This window comes from Somniosus microcephalus, unplaced genomic scaffold, assembly GCF_052327205.1.
Source record: "Somniosus microcephalus isolate GS21.2 unplaced genomic scaffold, FLI_Smic_1.0 scaffold111, whole genome shotgun sequence".
Lineage (NCBI taxonomy): Eukaryota > Metazoa > Chordata > Chondrichthyes > Squaliformes > Somniosidae > Somniosus > Somniosus microcephalus.
Window position 1 is genome coordinate 24,842 of NW_028225298.1, and position 6,544 is coordinate 31,385.

Genomic DNA, 6,544 nt, shown 5'->3' on the forward strand with positions numbered 1-6,544 from the left:
TTAATCTAGTTTCCCAACCTACCTTAGCCAACTCGCTCCTCATAACTACAGTTTGCTCTGTTCAGGGTCAGGACCCTAATTTAAGACTTAATGAAATCACTCTCAAACTCAACATAAAATTCTATCATATTATGATCACTGCTCCCCAGAAGCTCCTTTACTACAAGATTATTAATTAACTCTGTCTCATTGTACAGTACTAGATCTAAAATAGCCAATTCCCTCATAGGTTGCTTGACAAACGGATCTAGAAAACTACCTTGAATGCATTCCAAGAACTCTTCTTCTGCACTATTTCTGCAAATTTGGTTTGCCCAGTCTATATGAAAGTTAAAGTCCCCCATGATTACTGTGAGGGGAAAACACGTTCAAGGACTTTGACAAGGAAATGGAGATGGGGCGATAGTTTGCAAGGACAGAGATGTCAAGGATGGGTTTTTGAGGAGGGGGTGATGATGGCAGGTTTGAATGGGGGGGGACAGTACTGGAGGAGTGGGAACAGTAAGATTCGCAAAATTGAACTTTATATTATAAAGGGTCGAATGGCAGAAGAGGCCATGATTTTAAAGACTGTTTTAAAAGAAGCCCAGGCAAAAGGGGCATTCAAAATGGCTGCCAGACCCCGTGACCAACTTATTGGGACACTTTAAAATGGTTCCTGCAGTCCTCAGACAGCTTTGTGGATTCAACCCACAGTAGGTTCTGGAAGCCGTTTCTGAGAGAACGAAACCAGACACCCACACATATATAAAGATTGGATGCAGATCCAGTCAGATCGGCCTGTAGATAAAGGCCATCTAAATGTTTACCCAGACAAAGGGGAACAGTTCCATATTCATAAAGAACGCATCAAGGACACGTTAAAGACATCAAGGAGACATTAAAAACAATGAAGGTCATTCCAGAGCAGAGATGGCCCGTTACTGGCCATCCAAGAACAGTTTAAAATACAATAACTACCTCATTGTGCAACCAGCCCGCCAAAATTAAAACAAAAGACTAACCTGATTTGGCGCGAGATAAGGGCTTCTGCTGAGAAGTATAATTGGGAGACACCGTGGATAGCGAAAGAGGCTTCATCTTAGATATTGGGAAGAGAGAGGTTCCTTTCTTCATCATCTTCGTGGGATCTTCAGTAATAGCCGTTACCTTCGGTAGCAGCTGGAGTGCGGAGAAGAAGACAGTTTGAGCCGGCGTCCCGCCCGGGGTAAAACATCGTGAGATCATTGATCAACCCCGGGCCATTGACGAAACGGGAGGTAGTAAAACTACTGAAGAAACCTACATGAAAGCCGACTAGTGGCTTCCAACCGTGGTCAAGCAGATGATCTCCACCGACATCCAGGCCCGTCAGTGTCCAGCCTGTCCGTGACCTTCACCTCGAGAGAGAGAGAGAGAGAGAGTGAGGTGTGGCGCGGCCCGCTGTGGCTCCACTGACCACGAGGAATCAGGACGCCTGAAAGGATCAAAACGCAAGACTTCAAAACTCTATACTTTTCCAACTGGATTGGTGAGCATGTTTCTGGCCCTTCATAATCGGATCTAGATACGTTTAAGGGGGTGGTCATTTTGGGTATAATTAACATGAGTTGTTGTCCCTCGATGTTCTGTGTGTTTCCCCATTTTATGATGATCTTTGTAAGGTATAATATGCCTGTATCCATTTTAGTTAGTACTGTATTGTTATGATTTGTTTTTCCCTCCCATGTACCCTCTTATTTGCTTGCATTTGATTCGATTTTCCTTATGCAATAAAATATCATTTTGTTTCATTAAACCTGGTCTATAAGAGTATTCTCTACATTGTAGTTCCTGCACCTAAGTCCAGTGTCTAGAATCTAAGGGGTGAGTGGGTCGAACCACTCAAGGTTTTTCTGTGCAAAACAGAGAGAGAGAGAGAGAGAGAGGCCTCTGAGAGAGAGTAACCTCTGTGATCTACAGAATCTCTAGAGAGAGAAAACCCCTTACAGAAATTGGCGACCGTGGCAGGACACTGGCAGCAGGATTGCAATGGTTTAGACCCAGGTTTGAATGGGTGAAATGTCATGGATGAGAGGATAGCGGATTATGTCTTTGGCAAGGTAAATCTCACTAAGCAGTGGATTTCTGATCTCTTACTGGATGGGCGTCAGGTAGACGCAGCCATCAGGTGGACAGAGAGCAAAGAGCATAAGAAGTCAGTGGAGAAGGCAGTGTGGCTGATGTGTTACAAGAAACAAGTCCAGATTTTGGTTGATGCAGCACAGGCAGGCAAGATCACTGCCCAGGCAGCAGAGATAGAGGAAAAGGCCATGGGTGGGGAAAAACTCATCACAGCGCTTCACGCGTTGAATCAGGAACGCCAAGTTGTAGCCAGCCAACATCAGGCTAGAATAAAGTATCTGGAATGCCAGGTTACTGAGGCAAAGATCCATGAGGCGTGAATACGGGAGAAAAACGCCCGCCTCGCACAGCAGCTTAGAGCGCAGGAGGAGAGAGTAGTGGAAGTCAAGGCAGCTTACAAGCTATCCCTTGAACATGGGTTTGAGAGCACAGACCACGGCCCCTGCCAAAAGATCATAGAGGACCTGAGAACGGCCCTGGTTAAGGCAAAAGGCATGGTATGCCTCGTAAGCCCAAAAGCAAGTCAGATTGGCTTTTTGCAGGAATCCAAACATCCGGTTCCTTGCGAGGTAGTTATGGCACCAGTCACTGAACCCTCAGCCCCGCCGAGCTATAGCGAGGCTTGGCAGGAACCAGTGGGGGTGGTAAAACAGGAGGTAGCCGAGATGGTACAGGAGGAGGAACAGCCCCTGGTAGCAAAGCCGGAGCCGGCACCAATGTGCCCTGCTCAGCACCAGAGGTTCAGTCCCAACGAGGACAATGGTGATCCCGGACCCCACATTAACCAACTCGTGGTGCCCTACGCTGCCCCACAACTAAGATCCATGGTGAGCCACCTCCCAAGACTCACAGTAAAGGGAGATCCATCAGTTCATTTCAGGGAGATAGAGGAGACAGCCGCCATCAATGATTGTGATGATCTTGAACAGGCAAAGATGCTGCTCTTCTCCCCGGATAGCACAATCCTTCAGTGCCTCTCAGACGAGAGTAAGAGGGGACGGAAAGTGTATACGGATCTCAGGGATGAGGTCTTGGAAGTTATGGGAGTAGACGACGGTAATCCGTTCCAACAGGTGGAAGGGACTGTTCAGCTAACTGGAGAACTCCCACGGGTTTTCGCAGAAAGGCTGTGGCCAGTGTATTGATGCAGTTGTCCGGGCATGCCAGAACGGGTTGGAATGAGTGCCGAACAGCGGGTTCATTGGCTCCGTTGCTTGGTTGCTAACAGCTTGCCACAGATACGGGCCTAGCCAGGTCCTGGTTTGACCCCCAAGGTCCCGGCGCCATGGAGGAGACGGTGCTCCGCCAGCTCACCGTAGCTTACAAGAATTGTAGAGGTCAGGAGACACCACCCTCTAAGGGAAAAGTGCATGAGGCAAAACCTGCAGTCCCAAGCAAGAAGGAGTGGTGTCAGGAGGGGAATCGCCCTGCCCAAGCCAAGCTCAATTGCTACGCGTGTGGGAAGGATGGACATTGGCGCAAGGACTGTAAAAATCCGTGGAAGGATAATAAAGGGAAATCTCCTGCAGCCCAAACCCAAGCCCAGACCACCGCCCCAGCACCAGCCCAAACCCAAGCCACAGCTCCTGTCCCAGCAAAGGGAGCTGGTGCAGCTATGGATCCCGCTTTGATAGAATCAATTTTAGAGAAAATGCAGTCTCTGATGATCGCGCAGGGGAAGATAGCCGCCACCACCGGTCTTGTCGTTCCCGAAACCCCGACCGCTGCACCCAAATGACTAGAGCCGGTGCAGCCCGTTTACTTGTGTGCACTGTGATATGATGTATGGAGACGGCCCCTTGTGGAGATGGAGGTTGGAAAAGGTAAAGGGGATCTATCTGTTGGATACGGGGGCATCGTGCACCGTGATCCACGCAGATAACCCCAACACCTCACCTCTATCCACTGGAGTTCCATATATTCTGTCGGGCTTCACAGGCAAGGAACAGGCTGGCGCACATTCCATTCCCCTCTCCATTCATTTAGGACCACTCCGCACCACGTGGAAATGTATACTGATGAAGTGGGAGGTGGAGGGTGCAAAGGGGATCTTCAGTTCCAATTTCTTAGCAGAACACAGGGTCCTCGTGGACCTAAGAAATCACTGTCTTTGGGGAGCGAGTAAGGGTAAACGAGGTGAGGTAGTCATCATCCCAGGGAAGGGTGAAAAGGGGACCCTGTGTACCGTGAAGCCGAAAGAGGGCTATGACCTCGAGCTCATGGTTGCAAGCGTCCCACAAAATCTGCAGGCATTCGTGTCAGACCATCTGACCATGTTTGCCACTCACAAGCACGATTGCGGGAGGTTCACCGGGTTTGAGGTCAGAGTAGACAGAGACCCCATGGCCTGACCCCAAAAGCAGTACAACTTCCCCAAGGAAGCGGAGCCCGACATGGAGACAGCAATGTCTTCAGTGGTGCAGCAGGGCATGTTGAGACTGATAGCCACCCATGTAAACTCTCCTTTATGGCTGGTGAGGAAGCCGGATGATTCATGGTGAGCCACGGTGGACTACAGAGTCCTCAATAGTAACATCACAGCCTGCACGCCGACAGTAGCAGCAGTTGCAGACCTGATAGGGAGTGTTCCAGCCTCCGCGACCATGTTCACGGTTCTGGATATTTCCAATGGGTTTTGGTCCATCCCTTTAAGGAGGGAGGACCAGTACAAGTTTGCCTTTACCTTTAAAGGGCAACAGTACACCTGGAACTGCTTGCCACAAGGTTTCCACAACAGCCCCAGCATTTCCATCAGTGCATGGCAGGGAGTTTTAAAGAGTTCAGCCAGCCCAATCAGCTAGTGCAGTATGTGGACAACTTGCTCCTGTTCACAGATTCCAGAGAGGAGCACGGTCCACTATTGGCCAAGTTAATGGAGCTGTTAGGAAGAAAGGGTTTTAAGGTAAACCCAAATAAGGCACGGATCGGCCAGCAGGAAGTAAAATTCCTGGGCCTGACCATCCGCGCTGGAAAGGGAGCCATAGACCAGGGTGGACAGAAATCGGTGCAAGACCCACCGGTCCCTCCCACCGTAGCCCAGAGTTGGGAAATTGGAGACAAAGTCATGGTGGGGAGTCACAGCCAAGAGGGAAATCTAGAACCGCTGTACGTGGGGCCCTACAGGATTGTAGACAAAGCCAGCCCCATGGTTTACGCAGTGAAGTTGCCCCGGTGCACTAAATGGTTTCACATCAATCAATGCAAACTGTTTAAGCCGGGTGCAAAAGAGCCAGCAACTGAAGCAAGGTCAGAGGGTGAAAATCCTCAGCCTGAGGTGTGCAGCAAGTCACACACCACACAGGCTGGTACCGCAGCCTGCCTGGAGGGAGAAACTGTCCCGCCCACCTGGGAGGTTTCCCCTATGGCCTGGGACTCGGACGAGGAGGAGCCCGAAGATCAAGGCCTTCCCCCTTATCCGAACGCCATCGGGGGGAACCCGAACAGGAGGGGGAGCCCGAACAATAAGGCCCCACCCTCAACACGATTCTGGAGGAGGTGGAGTCGGAGGACGGAGATCCCGCCCTCGACTCCAGCTTAGGGGAGGTAGAGATTGAGGGCGGAGATCCTCCACCTGTAAGGACAGGTGAGGAGGAGTCATCTGCCACAGACCCAAATCCCAAAGGGGCGGAGCCTGAGGGAAGGGAGGCGAAGCCGGCAGTCGTGGAAGTGCCACGGGCTGTGAGGACTGAAGTCCCAACTGGGAGCCACGCCCAAAGTACTCCTTCGCAGGTCGTCCCGAATGCCTCAGCCAAAGAAACCTTGGCCCGATCCCCCCAACTTCAGTAAACGCAGACTTGGGAAATCCCCAGCAGAACGCAGTCCCCAACCGACAGCAAAAGGCTGCGGGGAACCCAAGCCACAGGTCACGACAGCCCCGCCACAGGGAGCGGTGAGCTGCAGTCCAAACAGGGATTAGGCAAGCCGCCCGGGGACGTGCGGCGCTGTACATAATTTAGTTAAATTTAAGTTTAATTAAGTTAATGTGTGTATATTCTTTAATTAGTGTTGCAAGTAGTTTTGGAACCTGCCCAGTATGTGTGTTGTTTTGGATCGAGGTCGAAAGACCCGATCATGCCTTCACCTAAGCCAGAATCTCTCGTGAGCCTGGCTATATCGTTTAATTTTGTTACAGGAACCAGAAAGATGAGAAGGATTCTCGTCGCATTCATGGTGATCGGCTATGGCGTGGCCTACCGGGGCCGCACTAAGGACTCCGCGATCTACGGGTGCTCGGGAGACACAGCCCCCATCGCGACCGATGGGACGGGCACCCGGGAGGTCGAGGAGACAGCCAACTACTTCCACGAAAGAAGGTGGCCAGGATGGCTGGGGTCGAACTCTACGGAATACTCCAGTCAGTTCGGTTTTAATTACCAGGAAGCCTTTTTGACGTGCCCTCGAGTAACGATCATCGTGCCCAGAGTCAGCGTCACTGTTGGGA